Source organism: Prinia subflava, chromosome 1, assembly GCF_021018805.1.
Source record: "Prinia subflava isolate CZ2003 ecotype Zambia chromosome 1, Cam_Psub_1.2, whole genome shotgun sequence".
NCBI classification, from domain to species: Eukaryota; Metazoa; Chordata; class Aves; order Passeriformes; family Cisticolidae; genus Prinia; species Prinia subflava.
Window position 1 is genome coordinate 119,629,658 of NC_086247.1, and position 17,234 is coordinate 119,646,891.

General features: G+C 38.9%; 1 protein-coding gene across 3 annotated transcripts in view; it reads right to left on the minus strand.

The window, feature by feature from the left end:
* Nucleotides 1–17,234, minus strand: part of CREB5 (cAMP responsive element binding protein 5) — a 256,147-nt gene that overhangs the window by 173,826 nt on the left and 65,087 nt on the right. The window lies entirely within an intron of this gene.

Genomic DNA, 17,234 nt, shown 5'->3' on the forward strand with positions numbered 1-17,234 from the left:
ACACAACACACACTGCTGCTAAACCGCAGGGTTTGACTTGGCCTGTGTTTAAAAACAAACAAAACTCTCGAGCCAGAGATAAGCCACAATGTATACATACGAAAAATATGGTAACCTTGAGAGCATTATTTTTCCTATCAGGCATCAACGTGTGAATTGTTAGCAGCAAGAGGAAAAGAAACTTTCCATTGTCACTGCGTGCTAGGCTGAGGAAAACAGGGACAAAAACCCCCTTACACTTACATTGCCACTAAGACTCACACAAAGCACCTTCCTAACAACTGCAATTCTCAGGATTAAAAAACAAAGTTCTATTTCATTCAAAATGCCAATTTATGAGTCAATTTACCTAGGAAACATACACAACCACCAGAGAGCAAATAATTAGAGGACACTAATTGAAGGCATTAGCTGCTATCCCCTTTTCTCCCAATTTCATGTATTTCATGTGTTTTCCCACAACAGTGTGCACACGGGGATCTCTGTTTCTTTTACAGGAGTTGTTCCAGTCTTCATTAACCCATAAAGAGGCAGAGGTGTTGCCTACAATTGAATGGTTACACCGCCTCACCTGGAATGAAGAGGACCCAGCTTTGAGTTCCTCTTCCAGTAAATAATTTACACATTATGGAATCAAGTCTAGAAGCTCCTTATTCACTTAAGTATTCACTCAAGGAGCATGAATTGCAAGAGGAAGCCAGACCAAGGACCTTAACTGTAATATTTCATAACATAATATTATGTCATGATCCTTAAGCGATAACTTGAGATATATGAAAACTTCTTCAAAAGATGTCCTCCTTCACCTACCACATTTCTATTAAAATGTCACTTCTTCAACAGATTTCTGGTTTCTGATGAAAAGCCTGTTCAGTTTAAAAAAAGTATACAGTCAAATCTAGCTCAGGATTCAAACCTTTTGATCATGGCCAGATTTCACAAAAACAGATCTAGTATCTATCCATTTACAGTCAATATTTTAATGCTGTGAATTCCTAAAGTGATCTCTAAAGGAAACATATATGGTGCCATGAGTCTCCAAGGCCTGGGAATGGAGAGTATGGAAATCCATCACAAGCCTTAGACAAGTGGTACCCCGGCGCTTGCCCAGAGTTTTGCTGTACAGTTTTGTTGTACCATGGCAGGGCAGACCTTAAAGATTTGATATCAGATCCCTGTGTTCCTAAATTAAGTATTTCCTTTCTCTTCTCCTTCTCTTTCCATTTTCTCCTATAATTACAGAGCTCTCTAAGGTACAAACAGATGAATTATGATGGATATGGAAAATTTTGTTTGCCTGTAAGTCACTGTAGTTGTTATCTTACATGCATAAATTTCCAACACTGTTTCAAAATTTTAACCATTTCCAATAAGCTACATCTTTTCAAAAAGTAGGTTGAGTATGTGATGTATAGAAAGTAAAAGCAGAGTGAAAGTCTGTCAATGCTTTCAGATGTCCATTCTTCTCAGTAATGCAAGCACTGCTGTTGGGCAAGCGTACACCATGCTGCCAAGTGAAAGCCTAAGGTTTCCCAACACAATGTCAAACTCAGCATGACTCTGACATTCATAAGAAAAGGATTTGGCAATCTCAGAACAATTTACATCAGTGAGATGCTTGTGAATCTACAGTGAAGTTCAAGCAAGTTCATACTTTAAGGACAATAAGTGTGCTTTGAAAGGCAGCAGGAAGGTAATGTGCAGCAGATCTGACACTAAGCCTATCTGATCTCGCTGTATGCATCATGACATGCAGAATGCCTCTGTATCACCAGCACAGCAAGACTAGGCTCGTTGCACGTGTGATGCAGCCAGTCTTCAGAACTCCCAAAATGGTCTTGCTCTGTTGAGCTCTGTATCTGGTTCTGAATGAATCTGGATGTGATATTAACAAGCTTCTTGCAAACTTGACTTCGGGCCCTTATAGAAAGAGGAAAAATTCAGCAACATTGGCTGAAACTGAGACCTCCACTTTATATATTGAATTGTTGTTTGGTTAGGTTGCTTCCAGCTCTACTTTTAATGAGCTCTTAATGTTCCTCTACCAGACATCAATGAATAACATCTCCTTTGGCTCCCCTTTTCATTATCCTCCAGCTCTTAAGCGGATGGTAAAGATTATTTGATACCAAGTGTGGAACTCCCAGCATTCCAGCTCAGAGAAGACTCAGGGAGCAAGGACAGACTGAGCTCTCCCTCTGCTTTTAACATTCCCAAGACTCATGCATACTCTGAGAGACTGTGACACCCACACACACAGAATTTTCTCAGGTATCTTCTCAACTGTACTTCAGCACCAGAAGAGGACTTATGAGCTTATCATTATTATCTATTTTATTAAACTGAACCCAAGTGTATACACAGGGAGCAGGCCACCCATATGGTCAGGAAGTGCAGAGACACAAAAGACACGGTTTAAGATCAATTTAGTGAATCTTAATTAAGATCCAATATATGAAAAGGAATTTATGTCATTTAGGACTAAGTTTCATCCTCACTAAAGTTTCCAGTCACTCCCACTGACGCAGAAACTAGGATTATAACACTAAAGTGCTTTTACAGAAATGCTCCCCTTGCCCATGTGCTCATGCAGTGCTCTCCATTGATTTTTAACAAACAAATAAACCAAAAAGCAACAAACTATATCCACAAACTGCTTTTAAATCAACATGCTCATTCTCAACCTTTCCAGCTGCAAGAGTAAAGCATATAAACCATTATCATCATATTAACTTCTCCCCAGTTACACTTCATGGCCCATTTTAGTTTCAGACTTTGAAGAAAACATTTGAGCATTTCTCTCCCACGTGCAACCATTTAAGTTTAGATAGACAACACACTTCTTTTTTCTAAAGGCTAAAAACTTCTTGAAGTCATGCTTCCATGTTCTGGTGGAGAGGATTACACATCACTCCACAAGAACACACACCCTGTTGGCAAGCACAGCAGAGAAATGACGGCTACACAGACACAGGCAAAATACACCCAGGCAGTCACCAATTCCCCTAAACCCTGGTTCTTCCAGAGAAACACCCATCCATTTCACACAGCACCACCATCTACTGAACTCAAAGGATGAAGACAACTGATGCATCCTTTACGATCTACTGGAATATTCTGAGTTTCAGAGTTGGTTTGTGGTTTTAAACTGTAAGATCTAGTTTCTGTTTTTATTTTCCTACTATTATTTTTTACTGTGAGGCTTACAAAAATTGCAAACACCACTTTTACACAAACTTCATGCTATTCAGAATTGTTCTAGATAAGCTTTTAGATCAATAGAGCTGTAAGCTACAACCAATTGTATGTAAAGGTTTTTTGCAGACTACTCTATAATTTTTCAATTCTAGTACAGTCATATCTTCCCTGATTACTGAGATCCTAACTTCCCAATGTATAAAAGACACATGAGTGGAAGCCTCCAGTTACACACTCACTCATTGCACATACTGCTTACACAACCAAAGAACCTGCCAGCTTAAAACTTGGAAGACATTGTTGTAAAGAAAATTATACATTAAATGTGGCAAATAATGACAGGCTTCAAAATTATTTTAATAATATATAATTTCCATACAAATTACTGAGCCTCTATGAATTCTCTTCTGACAGAAGAAAAAGATAATCTCAAAACAAAAGTTAGCAAGTCTTCCGAAAAGCAGCACCAATTCATTTATTTTCTCATTATTCAGATCAGTGTGGAAGCCAAATACCCTCACACCAGCCCATCACAACTGTTTCATCAGTAACTGGCATGCAAAATCTAAACTCCTATAAGCACAGAACTAAGCTTGCTGCCCACTCAAGGCCAGTAAACATGGATAAGGAACTAGAGAAAAAACAGAGATACAAAATGAATTATTTTACTAATGCAGTTGAAGGTTTACAGGAAAAAGAAAGTCTCCTATCAAGATTTAAATTTTAAAAAAAGTTCCATTATGCAAGAAATGGGTGAGTGTAAACTTGGTGGAGACTGAAATGCAATACCTTTTCCTCTTTTTTTTAAACTGTAACATCTGTAGAACTTTGAATGAGGAAAAGCACTAAAAGCAAAAAAAAAAAAAGGGACAGAAAGAAACTGCTGGAAAATGCTGTGTAGTAACATTAAGCACAAGGACAAAGCACTATGAAGATCTTATTGCAGATGGCTAAAATCCATTTAACTCCCCTACTTAGCAAGAGGTATGAAGTCACTGAGTGAGGCTGACACATAAAAATACAGAACTGATGCCAAAGGATCTATTCCTCAAAACATTTCAAAGAAAGGCAAATGCTCACTTAACAGCTACCTGATAAAAATGGCACATTACAAGAAACAGCAGGCATGATATATCCCAGAATGGGGAAAGACTCTTCCCTGCCCCCAAGGCCCCCATCTGAAGTCTCCCCCTAAACTGAACCCAGCCAGCTATCCACCCCACGCTGGAGACTGAAAGGAGCAGTATGGGTATATCTGACTTCTTGAACCCCAGGCACGGCTGCTCAGTCAAATGTTATCAACCTGATCTCCAAAGGGGTAAAAATGTAAAGAAAAATTAAACTCCTTACTCAAGAATGACAAGTAATGATAGGCAGATGGGGAAAGAAGGAAAACATTGCTCTCACTGAAATCATAAAGCTTTGAATCTCTACTTATCAGTCTCAGCCACTGGTTTCCAATTTTTTGGATCACAGACCTCTGTCAACCCTCTGAATTTCACACAGAGCACTCTGTGCTCTTATCATAAATTGTGTAATTAAGGCAAGATGGTTCCACAGACTAGATGCAGATGACTGACCACAGCTTTGCGACCACCAGCAGTTCACAGACCAGAGTTAACTGCCACCCAAATATGGCTTTGGAGCACCGTGGCTAAAATTTATTGACAAAAAAAGATAACATTTCTAAAGGTATCCATGAACTTCACTAACCCCTGTCCTTTTTTCAAAATGCCTTAAGTTTCTGGAGCCTTAGACAATTACTGTTAATTAATAGATCACAATTGTGTACTGGGGATGTCAGGAGCTTTGCAAAATTTTATCCTAAATGTCTGTGTTGGAACATGCAGGGAAACTTCCTTGTTTTAAGTTAGGATGGATTATTCTTAAACATAGACGTGCTGGCTACTCCTCAATAGGTATGGAACAAACCAAAACAAACCAAAAACCCATAAATAATATTTTTATCCTGTTTTCTTTCAATAGCTGTTTATATGTTATCAGAAAGGCTTTCTGAGATACGCTGAGTGATGCAAACCTCATCTGCTAATCTCCAGCAAACTACACAGCACTGCTAAGCAGCGTGGCACGGGACACAGGACAGACATATGAAGTGCTAAGCCAGGTGTAAGCCATCTCAAGGCTCTAGCAGTCACCACTGTAACTCAGAGTCCAAAGGGCCCATTTAAGCACTACTAATCCTCTAAAGGCCGCTGCCTGAAGGGTGACAGCCCTGCACAAAATCTCCGTAATGCTGCTCGTGCTGCGGGCCAACCTCTGGCTGCCCCCTCGGGCACACAGGGAGCACCATCACCTCCTCCAGTCCCTTCCTCAGGCAAATGCCCACGAACTTCTGCCATGGGCAAGAGAAGCCTCCCTGCCCGTCCTCCACTTTGGGCTGCTGGTTTAAGCAAATCCTCTGACTCCTCCAATACCATGAACAAAATGCAGGATACTTAGAATTTTTGGTCTTTTATCTTAATTTTTTTGACATGATCTAATTACAGTCATTCAGTGGTGCTCTCTAATTATCAGTAGAAATGAATACTGAAAGATGAGCCTTGTCTTCCACAATTCCCTCCCCTCTTCCCCCACTACCCTTCTCGTGCCCTTTGCAGCGTGTCTGTCCAGACTATGCTTGTAACACGTGAAGCCTTCTTTACACACACAGTAATATATGGTATATACCAGAGGTACCCATGATAAACAATTTACTAGAGCAAAGGAATAAAAGTGATGTCAAGAAATGTATTTTAAAGGAGAAGGAAACTTTGGAAGATTGGTCTCACCAGAGTTAGAAAGGAAATAGCTTCTCTATGGGAAAGAGATGACATCAGATTGCATGCTTATGTCTTGAAGTTTCCTACAGATATTTCCCATTTTTCCTCAGGGTTGCTTGTTTCATGCACAATTACTTGTCCAAGATAGCCACTAAAGCAACATAGCACAAAGAGCTTCTTCTGTTCAACTACACATCAGTAACACTTAGTGTGCAAAGCCCAGTTTGGGTCACTCAGGGTGTTTTGCACTGCTAACACCACATTAACTCCTGCTAATTGGGAGGCTAAAAAATAGGGGGAGCACAACTGGCTGCCTGGCTCTACCCAGTTCTCTTATTCTTTATGCAAAAGCCATAACCTGACTATTTCATTTCTTCTAAGTTGCCTATTGTGACATTTATAAACAGGAACCTGGCAGCATGTCAATGGTGCAAACTGATTTCCTTTTCTAAATACGATTTTAAAAAGCAAATAAACAAGGTTATGCCTGCTAATGAAACATTATATGCCATGCTGGAGCTAGTTTTTCTCAAATGTATTCTCTAGAGCAGATGGAACACCAATAAACACAAAACAACAAACCCTTTTATAAAAAGCATGTTTATAAGAAAATACATTCTCCATAGAACTTTGTCTAAGGAAAACTGGCTTATATCTGTAATGTTATCTTGGGGACAGAATTATGGTCACATTAGGTTGCTGTAAACAAGGGAGCTTGCCATGCATTTCAAATGGAGAAGGGCTGGTAAGAAACATGAAAAGAAGAAAAGAAATTTGCCAGGATACTTACTAGGTATAATTCCTAAAGCTTTAGTTGAAATCAAGGCCTTATTGTGCTAAAACCCGTATAGACACATTGATGGACAACACTTGCCCAGAGTCCAGAGACAAAACAAGGAAAGAGGAAAGAAGAAAAAGAGAAAGTGATTTGTTCAGCCAAATATCAGGACTCAATGCAAGGGCTCTTTTCTCCCAGTCCAGTGCCTCGTCCTTTACTTTGCACTGTTTCTTTGCATATAGTACTTATCTATGAATTGAGAAGACCAGAAAAGTTGAAATAAATAGATAAAAAAATGAAAGAAACAGGATTATAAACTCTGCCTAAGATTTTTTCCAGCACTATTATTTAATTTCTGTAAATCAGTCAGAGTGCACATGCTAAGCGGGTACTCAAAGAACCTTCTCAAAGTAGGTGCATGTCAACTTCTGCAGGACAAGCAATTAGACATCCAAAAGCAGCTGCCAGATCTGGAGGCCAGTCAGAGGGTAGTTGAAAACCTGGCTTTCCTTTCTTTATTGTAGGAGTTTTGTTTTTATCCATCGTGAAACAGAAAGCTGGGAGGGGGAGGGCGGCACTCCTCCAGGAATTGCTTTAAACAAGCCTTTGATACTGCTAACTGAGGGCACTAGGCTTTTCAACATTATGCAAACCATTTATAATCTGTTAATAGCAAATTCACAGAGACAGCACTTCGACATCTAAATTTGTTGTATTTTATTTAAGGCTTCTTTAAAATTCTCATCATTGATTTCACTGGTGTAAGTTATTGGCATCATGTATGAGTTACAGCCCAGGCTGTTGACTGCACTCAATGACCAGAACATTTTTTAGACAGAGCAGTTGGTAAAGAGAGCAAGGATGGTAGCAACAAAACAGCCAGTGATTTTCCATTCAGGCAGTTTCAAGCAGAAAACCAGCAGGCTTAACTTTTCTGCTAAGAAGTCAAGTGGAAATGCTGCTACCCTGGTAATAACATGCATCTCCTAAATATTCTGTTACCCCCAACCCACTGTGCCAGCTGTGTTGGGCCAGGCAAACTAGTACTACATGAGCACTCCAACAAAAGGCTGGGAAAGATCCAGGAGTGAAGGCTAAGGGTGGTCCCAAAAAGACCCAGACAAACCATTTGCAACATAACGAGAGATCATAGGTTTGACCAGTGAGGTGGGTTTTCAAGTGAGCTGCTAGGAAAATCATTTTGATTGGTGAAAATCATAAAAGGAACACCGAGATGTCAAGCTAATTCACCAGGTCTCCTGGGAAGTAATCACAAAGGCAATCATGCAGTTTTGCAGGCTCCACAATCGCTTCAATTGATTTTAGATTGATGCTTTGGGAGAGAAGAGCTAGTTTAGTTTAGATCTTGAACTGAAAAAACTTAAATAAAATTAGGTACATAATTTAGAAGCAATCAGACAAAAATTAATAACCTTTGTAGCTGTAAGAGTTTAAAAAGTTACGGTTTAGAAAGGCAAACAGAGTGTCTACACTGAAGGCAAAAAAAGTTAAATACACTTCTAGCTAAAGGAAGTTCACTTTTACTGAGTACAGCAAGGGCTACAGACAAAGAAAGTGCCCTCTGAATCCCCAAAGCTGGTAAGCACTCTTGCTGAGGAGAAGCAGCCCTTGTCCATCTCTTCCTTGGTTTCAGCAAGTGACTCACAGGCAGGGGGGAAAAAAAAAAAGCAAGGCTAGGAGAATAAACATGCTTGGAAGAAAGATAAACCATTAGTGGTCCTTCTGCAAGAAACAGAGTTGACCATCCACTGACAAAGGTGTGTGACTTGGTCTTAAACACAGATGGAGATCTCTGGAACACAAGCTATTGCTAATGGAAAAACAACAAGTAAGCAAGCTGCTATGGAGCTTGGACATATAATTTTCCAGGACAGGGACAGCAGAAAAGATCAGACATATATCTCCATGGGCAGAACAAACATGTTCTGCGGGTCAGATAGACTGGGAACTGCACAGCCATCCTTTTCCTCTGCTGCTATAATTTTACTGCATGGTTTTGATCAAATTACTTCACATTCTTTTGCCTTACATGTAAAACAGGACAAAGACCTTCAACAGCTACACAGTGCTTGGAAATGACAAGAAGGAAATAGCTTTTAGAGACAACACAGTATACTTAGGAAGGCAATATAACACAGCAGTGACAGAGCAGAAGAAGAGTTTTTTGTAAGAGAACTCCACAGGACTTTAGAATAGCATGCATTTCAAACTCACAAAAATCACACGGAATCATAATGAACCTGCTTTAACCAATACAGAAAATAGTTATATGATGGATACCATTAGAAGAATTGCGAGACAAAAGAACAGTTATTTGGTAGCTGTAAACATGAGAGAAAGACATATAATCAGTAAAAAAGAATAATGACTGCATACTCAAGTCCTGAAAGTCCAGACAGCATTGCACGATCTATTCTTCAGAAAAGGGGAGCTCATTGTCTGCAGAAAATTGTATCCAGTTAAAGAATTCCTGGCTGTACATCCAAATATGGGCACTAAAAATTGTGAGCCATTTCAGAAGAGTCAGGCTAAAAATCTTACTGAGGCTATATGGTGGTGGTGGTGATGGGGGGGGTGAATTCTCAGTTATAAAAGCAGGATATGGTTGGCTGGGCTTCTTTTCTGACTGGAGGAAATGGAGAGAAAAACAATGAAGCTGCACTCTATTTGATTATGCTACCAGACAATCATCCAGATGTACACGCTTCCAGTCACTCTAATTAAATGTGGTGTGGAGCCATCCTGGGAAAATCACATACCATTCCTTTAGAGTACCACATGCTTCTGAAATGCCTTGGGGAAGTTCTCACTGCATCTGAGGAGCCACAATGCTCCTTTTCCTAAGTAAAAAATGATTGGTCCTCCTGGTGTGACCAAGCCAGATAGCTAATTTCATTCAAGGAGGCAAAACATAATTCAGGCAGGAGTTTCAGTGAATCCATGAATGAAACAGGGCAGGCATGCATCCTTGAGCAACAACCTAGCAGCACTCTGAGAACTGTTAATTCTGAGTGCTCTCCTCCACACAGCAGCTTTTGCCTAGAAAGCAATGTGATACCTGAAGGTTGAAGAACAGAGAAGAAGCTCAGGAGTACCAGCCTGGCACAAGTAGCACCACAATCCTGTCCTCAGGAGCAGCTAGCTCCTAGGTATCAGCATTAAAGAAGAACAATATTCCCCTTCAACAATGAATACTGCTCATTTTAAACCAACCTAACTTACAGTTTTAATACACAAGACTCAAAAACCTCCAGTGTCCAGGAAATGCTACCTGTTTTTCTTCATCACCAGAAGGCAACAGAACAAACTGTGCTCTGGAAATCCATTGGATCACACTGTCTAAGCAAAAGGAAAGAGGTTTTCCAGTAAGACAGTGCTCAGAAGGTGATTCTGTGTATGTTTTAGCCTTTTTGCCAGTTGTCTAGGAAAATTACAGTGGCAACTCCCTGACACAGAGAGTATTAAATATCACAGTCTTCACCATTCCTGTTGATTATATAAGAAGAGGCAATGTGACCCCTGTATGATATTCTAAAAGCCATTTCCCAAACATTTCATAACTGAATGCTTGAACTCATTTCAAATGCTTGCTAACAATTTTCATTTTTAAGAACAAAGGCTGAAAAGCCAGAGCTATTTGTAATTCAATGGAAGTCTCCTTCAAAACACATCATCTCACATTTCTCACCTACAGTTGTGAAAGGGTTTGCAAAGCTGAATCCAGTGAGTCTGGATTGCTAGAGCCGGCCCAGAATTTTGCTCAGAATTTTCATTTTCAAAGGGCCAAAAAAGAAACCTGGTAAGCTTATCTGGATTTATTAATTGTGTCCCATGTAATAAGACCAGAAATTTTAATTCTTGCAACAAGATTTATTAGTTATTGGCAGGGATGCATATGGAAGTTTAGCATCCAGAGAAAAGCTGTTCAACAGAGAAAGAAAGAAAGAAAAGTAAACTCAATGAGGTTCAAAGTAAAAACAAAAATAATAAAGATTTGTGTGATAGTAGAGAATATACTTTGTTGTTCTATTAGATTATTTGCTTTAAGGCAGAAATATGATAGTCTGAATTTTAATAAGATATGGTAAAGTCTGTGATGTAGAGAGTCCAAAATGATTATTCTTTCTTCAAAAGGACAGACAATGTACTACCCTACAATACTTGGTCTGTCTCTTCTTACAGTAAACATTGCTAATGCTCCTGGAGAGGGGCTGACCTTGCCAGCCAATTACATTATGCTAATTTGTCTGTTACTATAACTCCTACAGAGGCATTCACAGCTCAAAGCAGGACAGAGATTTATATTGTCTCTTCCAAGCTGCAGACTGTAGACGTTAATCTCTCTCTTTCCTACCAGTTACAACTCCACATGGCAGTATCTACCTGCAGTGCCACTGCACATTGAAAGAGACAGTTATTGCCAGCTTTACTGGACTCAGAAGACAAGCCGTGGTCCTACTTTGCCCTTAGAGTAAGTGTCACTCTATCTCAGAAAGCATATGCTTGGGAACAGCTGTTTTCCTATGAAAACATATGGTTTCTCATATGCTTTTGAAAACACCACAGGAATGTATTTGCTTGCTAGATGTTAGTGCTGTGTCTCTACATGCAGCAGCAAAATCATTGAAAGAAACTGAACACTTTCTATATTATACTCATATATTGTAAAAAAATCTGTTGTTTTAAAGCAAAAAAATGATAGAGCTGAAAAGATTTAATGGAAAAATAAGGCTCATGATTTAGAAGTTATATGCACTACAGTATTACTTGAAGATGGGGTCTAAACACTGGTCTTCTGCATACATATAGCAAATAGCTTGCTTCATGCAAGCAGTTTATAGTCCCTGTTTCTTCATGAAAACAAAAGCTGGTGAGACATGCCTCTTCTAACTGCTGGAAAGCTCAGAAGCTTCCCTAGCATCTTCCAGTTGAGATATAATAAACAGAGTAGCAAAAACAATTGAGTCACAGCAGCTTATAACAAACTACTGTCCTTCAAGTAAACCACAGTATTGACCTTTACATGCTTCCTTCCCTCCCTTCATAATATTTAGGGCAAGCTAAGAGTATGCACACAGCCAGTCACTTGTCAGAGGGGGTAGCAAGTAGCTGATTTGTTGGGCTACTTCAACTCAGATGTGCTCAGTCTAGGGTCAGGTTAAACTGAAAGCTAAATATTTGAGTAAATAAAAGTTCTGCCTGTGGTTTTGGAACCTATTTCAACATCAGCTGACACAGAAACTGACATAAATATGCAGAAAGTTTTCCAAGTGTTAAAAAGACGGGGAAGTTACAGATTGGCAGGAAAACAAGAAAAATGCAAAAACATGGCTTATGACAAGGTCTTACAGAAATTTCCCTTTGGCGCTGAAAATAATTCCATTGGAATATTTGTAGAAAAGAAAGAAAAAATTATACTCAAACTAGTTTATGCTGTAACACCAACAGAATAAAGAAAACCATTCAGTATTACTGCCAGAATACTGTGCATTCTGAACACACCAGTATCTAGGTGGTATTCCTGTACCTCTCACATAACTTTAAAAATTTTACACCTGTGTCATGATGGTGGTTAAACACAGGGTCACACCAAAAAATCCCCCATCACACTGAAATGTTAATGTTTTATTATCTATTAACGGTGAGGGGGCACACAGAAGTCCACACAAATCCCTATCACTGACTTTACAATTTCCAGCAGATCATGTTGCAGTGCCGCCTGCAGTTAAAGCCCCGAGCCACAGGCTGGCTTTTAAGAAGGTGTTTAAGCACACGATGCAAAGAGGTCAGGAAAGCAAATGAACAGCAAGAGCTGGTGAAACTCCTGTGACAGCTTGAGGTATGGCCCTCAGGCCTCTGGTGGGCCCCCTTCCATGGGTTATGATTCCCTCCTCGCAGTCTGTGAAAGGTAACACTTGCCTGGTGGGCACACAGGTCACCATGAGGATCCAGAGTTTTGCAAACTACCGGCAGATGTGCAATAAACCCACGCTGACCTTCTTTCTAAAAGCAAGCAACAACCAAAGACTTATTAATATGCCCTGGGCATAGGAGATGTAAGAAAACAGGTTGATTTCTTATGCAACTGTCTCTACTAGCTAGGAACTAATGCACCAGGGACAAAAATAAAAACCCCTTAGAGGAAACTGATACAAAAAGTCTCACTGGAAACACAATGGTCTTAAAATTATACAAGCCAAAGGAATAGAAATACACCCTTACCTCACTAAAAGAAGTTTTTTAGTTATCAAATAGACCTATAACCTTGCTCATGTGGTTAGACACTACAAGGAAATTATGAAACCAACTCACAATAAAACCTTCTTAATAGTGCCCAGAGCTCTCAGTTGCAGAACATAACTGAGAGCATTTTTTACCTAAGGTGATTCTTAAAAGCTCAAATGAATAGGAAGGTCAAAAAGCCAAGAGCTTGTGTCATTGAGACAAACAGTTTTTGTGTTGCACCAGTCGTATCTGCAACAGAACAAAAATATCCACTATGAAATCATATTTGCTTCTTTTTCTGTTCACATATTCAGAAGAAAGGAAGGGGAAAAAATGAATAAAATCAACCTCTGTCATTCAGGGGTTTCTAAGCCTGACAATAGAAATTACTGACAATATTTTAACAGGAGCACATTATTGTAGCTGACAATACAGTTACAATAACATGCTCCTGTTTGACCTCAATTTGATATCCACAACTCCACTTCTTCACTAGAAGAAGAAGAGGTTGAGTTACAAATGCATGTCCAGTCTTTCCAAATGTATCCAATAGCTTTGTGTAACTACAGGTATTTTCATAAAGCACAGTGGTGTGAAAACACTTAAATGCACATACAATAAAAATGAAATCAACTGCTTGAGGTGCCATTCATCACATACCAAATTAAAAATAATAAAAATATTTATAGAATAATATTGTTTACCTACATTTCTCCTCAAAATCAGAACTGGCTTTTCCATGAAGCCAGTTAATTTGCTCATAATGATCAACACATGATATATCTCTGAAGTCTCCAAAATTAAATTTTCTACTCATTTTCCAGCTGATGAACAAAAGGAAACTGCTCTTCCTGCATAATTAACTTAGCTTGTACTCCTATCATGAACAGCCTACACGAGGCTCTATCTGTACCAGCTATATGACAAATTCTCATCTATGACCTTGTTATGCATGTAGAAGAAAAAATATTTTTTAAAAAACCATTGAAAACCACCCTGCATATTCCAGAAACTTCAGCAAAAATCACCTCACATTAGAGGTGAGCTAAAATTATTTTACACACATATATCCATTGTATTAAGCAATATTTTCAAAAGATGTAGTAAAAAAAAAAAAGAGCCTGGTATGGAAATACATTGAAATTTAAGCTTTCCAATCACTTTAGTGGGTTTACATGAGCAAAATTGGTCTCTTCGTGAAGTTTCAAGAATTTCACCATTGCAGGTGTAGCTTCTGATCATTTCTTTATTAACAATTACTAGCAGAAGCTTATCTGCTTGACAGGAGAGGGAGCATTTAAAATTGCCAGAGTACCACATTGCTTAACATCCCAGAAAGCATGAGGGTGTCTAGCTGGCAGAGTTCATGGAAGTCACAGGGATCCCATCCAGACAATGCCTAAACAGACAGCACTGTAGGTTCCTTAGTTGCTCAGCTCTTTAACACTGCATTAATAGTCTTTAAATGCATCAACTCTGGAACAAGCAGAATTATTTTTTTATTTTCCTGGAAAACATGTTGTGGTATTAGGTTAGTAATTTAATCTTGTTGGCAATATAATAGTTATGTCATAATCCCTCATGTTATAAAAGTAATTGCCATAATCATAAGCTACATTCAATTATTTCTTTTTCTACATTGCAGCTGCAGTGGTTTCCCACTCCAAACCTGCCGTCCTGTTGCTGACAAGAAGGGGCAGAAAGCAGAGCTCACAAAACACTGCTACATCCCATCCCCTTCCCTTGCCTAATAGCAAGTGACTCCCCATCCCAGTTAATAAAGAGCTCCTTGTCTCTCCATTATGCAGTGTAATCTTTAAAAGATTACATTCTCATTTGGGAATGAGCCAAGAGCCAGTGGGAAATTCTCTAGTAAATTGGATAGGGAGACAACAATATGAAGGGCAGCTGGATGGAAGCACATTTTTTTCAGGGCATTCCTGTTCCTGGGGCCCTCTGGCATTGTTAGAAGTCCTGCAGTCTCGGCTTTTTTCACTGCTCTGTTGTCAGGATAACACTATTCAAGGAGAAGGGGATACAGATTAGATGGAATGTGAGGAAACTAATATTGAAAAGTAGGAAGAAAGGAAGAAGACCAATTTCTTTTAAGTCTTACCACCTTACACAAAAACAAGGGAAGGACTTTTTTTTTAAAAAAACCCCAATGTATTAAGTGTATCAACTCCAATAGCACAAGATGGGGTTTTTTTCCTTGCCTAACTGTCAACAAGAAGGCAATTTGAGCACTCCATCACTAACAGCATATTAAGTACTATTTTGAAAGGAACATTTCCCTCACTGACTCTTTCCCCTTGCCTGCACTTTCCAACAGATGCATTTGCTCTGTGGAATCTACTTTCCACCCTACCCTACCTGTGATCCAGGATGGAGAAAATCACAACAACACAGGGCAAGCAGCTCTATCCCATTTATCCCTGCACATGGAGGAATGTAAGTGGATGAGAAAGATAACTGCATTTTTTGTTGTGTTTTTTCCTTTTTCTTCAGGATTTTTTGGGGGGATGGGATTTGGTTGAGTTGGTTTGGTTTCTGGTGGGTTTTGGGTTGTTTGCTTTTATTTGGTTTGGGTCTTTTTAGTTTGTTTGGGCTTTTTTAACATATGCACACACTTTGTTCTTTAAAATATTTTATCCATAAATCACATAGATTTACATGTGCAGAAGACTGGATAGCTACTGATATTTATTTGGTCAATGATGGCATACATATATTATCATCTCAGTACTGCATGTAGTTAGAACATACAAAAATTTAAAAAAATAAAAAAGAAATAAAAGAAATAAAAGAAAAAAGCTGTAACAAATGTCTTTTTTTAAGTAGTGGACCTTTTCTATCTCCTCCAAAAAAAAGTATTTAATTATAATATGAGATAATGATCATTATTCCCTTTCATGTTACATAATTATTCATTAGAAAGAAGTAAAAAAAAAATTCTCAGAGAAGGGTGTCAGAAAAATTTGGCTTACCCTTAAATTTCTGTTTATCCAAGTACAACTTTCTTCATCTGCTGGAGTCAACCAGCAAAGTTACCTTTTGTTAGTCCATGGGAGGCAGTAGTTAAAACACCTTAAAACAGAGGATTGTTTGCAATTTAACATGTTGGTGTTGGGAAGTCCTGATTCAGCAAACTATCTCTCTTCAGCAAACCCCTGCACACATGCTTGGAGTTAACCATATGTTTAAGAGCTATTGAAGTACATGGACTTTGGCCCCATTTCAGAAAATCAGTTATACACACATTTAACTGGCTGAGATGGATGAAGCAAAGAAAAGAGACTTGGATATAAGAGGTGCACCTGAAAAAGATTCCAGCCACTCAATAATCCACAAAATAAGAACTTATGTGCAGAGGTGTAATACGCATAATAGTTTTCCTGGTTTTCCTGAAACATATATGTTGGCATTTACGTTTGCATTAGTTTACTGTACTGGAAAAAAAAATAGCATAAATGGGAAAAAAACATCGTTACTTTGTCATTACAGAACAGCACTTACACAGATGTATACTTCCCAAGGGACATACACAGAGATCTCAGAGATAAGACAGGAGTACGATGAGACAAACAATATCTTAGAAAAGACTGTAAAGAAAGAAGAAACGTGAGTGTCCAGACTGACTTTCCTTTCCACTTTTTCAGGGAAAAGCTATACCAATACCCAACATCAACGTAGCACGTTCATGTCTCCTCTTCTCTTGTACAGCCACATCCCTTGACATCTCATTTCAACATTAAGCTGAGAAACGAATTTCATTTCCTTGGATTGGGGATGGAAGGGACAGGATGGGCACAGTGGGGGGAAAAGCAAATTTTACTTTTCATACTCCTCAATCTTTGCTCTCCCAATTCTGCTAAGATGTACATCACAGGAATATTTTGATATCCCACTTCTTAAAAAACAAAGAGCTATTTTTTTAATGTCTGCTTCATATGAGTGCTGATTTTTCACCCTCTCTCACTTGAACAACCTCGTGATAGTCTCCCTCAGCTTTCTTCATGTCTTAGTAATATTATTTTCCTTCTTCTTCTGCGTGAATTTTCCTTTCCGTTTTCCCCAGCAAGTCTGATCTGGGGTAGGAATACATCTTTCATATAAGTAAAAGAGAAAGGTACTTTTTCTTCCTTTTATTTCTTGTCTCCTTTAGCAACCCCTGCTTTCTTGTCTTCCTTCTTTCCTCTAGGACAGCAGGAAGGACTCTTCCAACAAAAAGA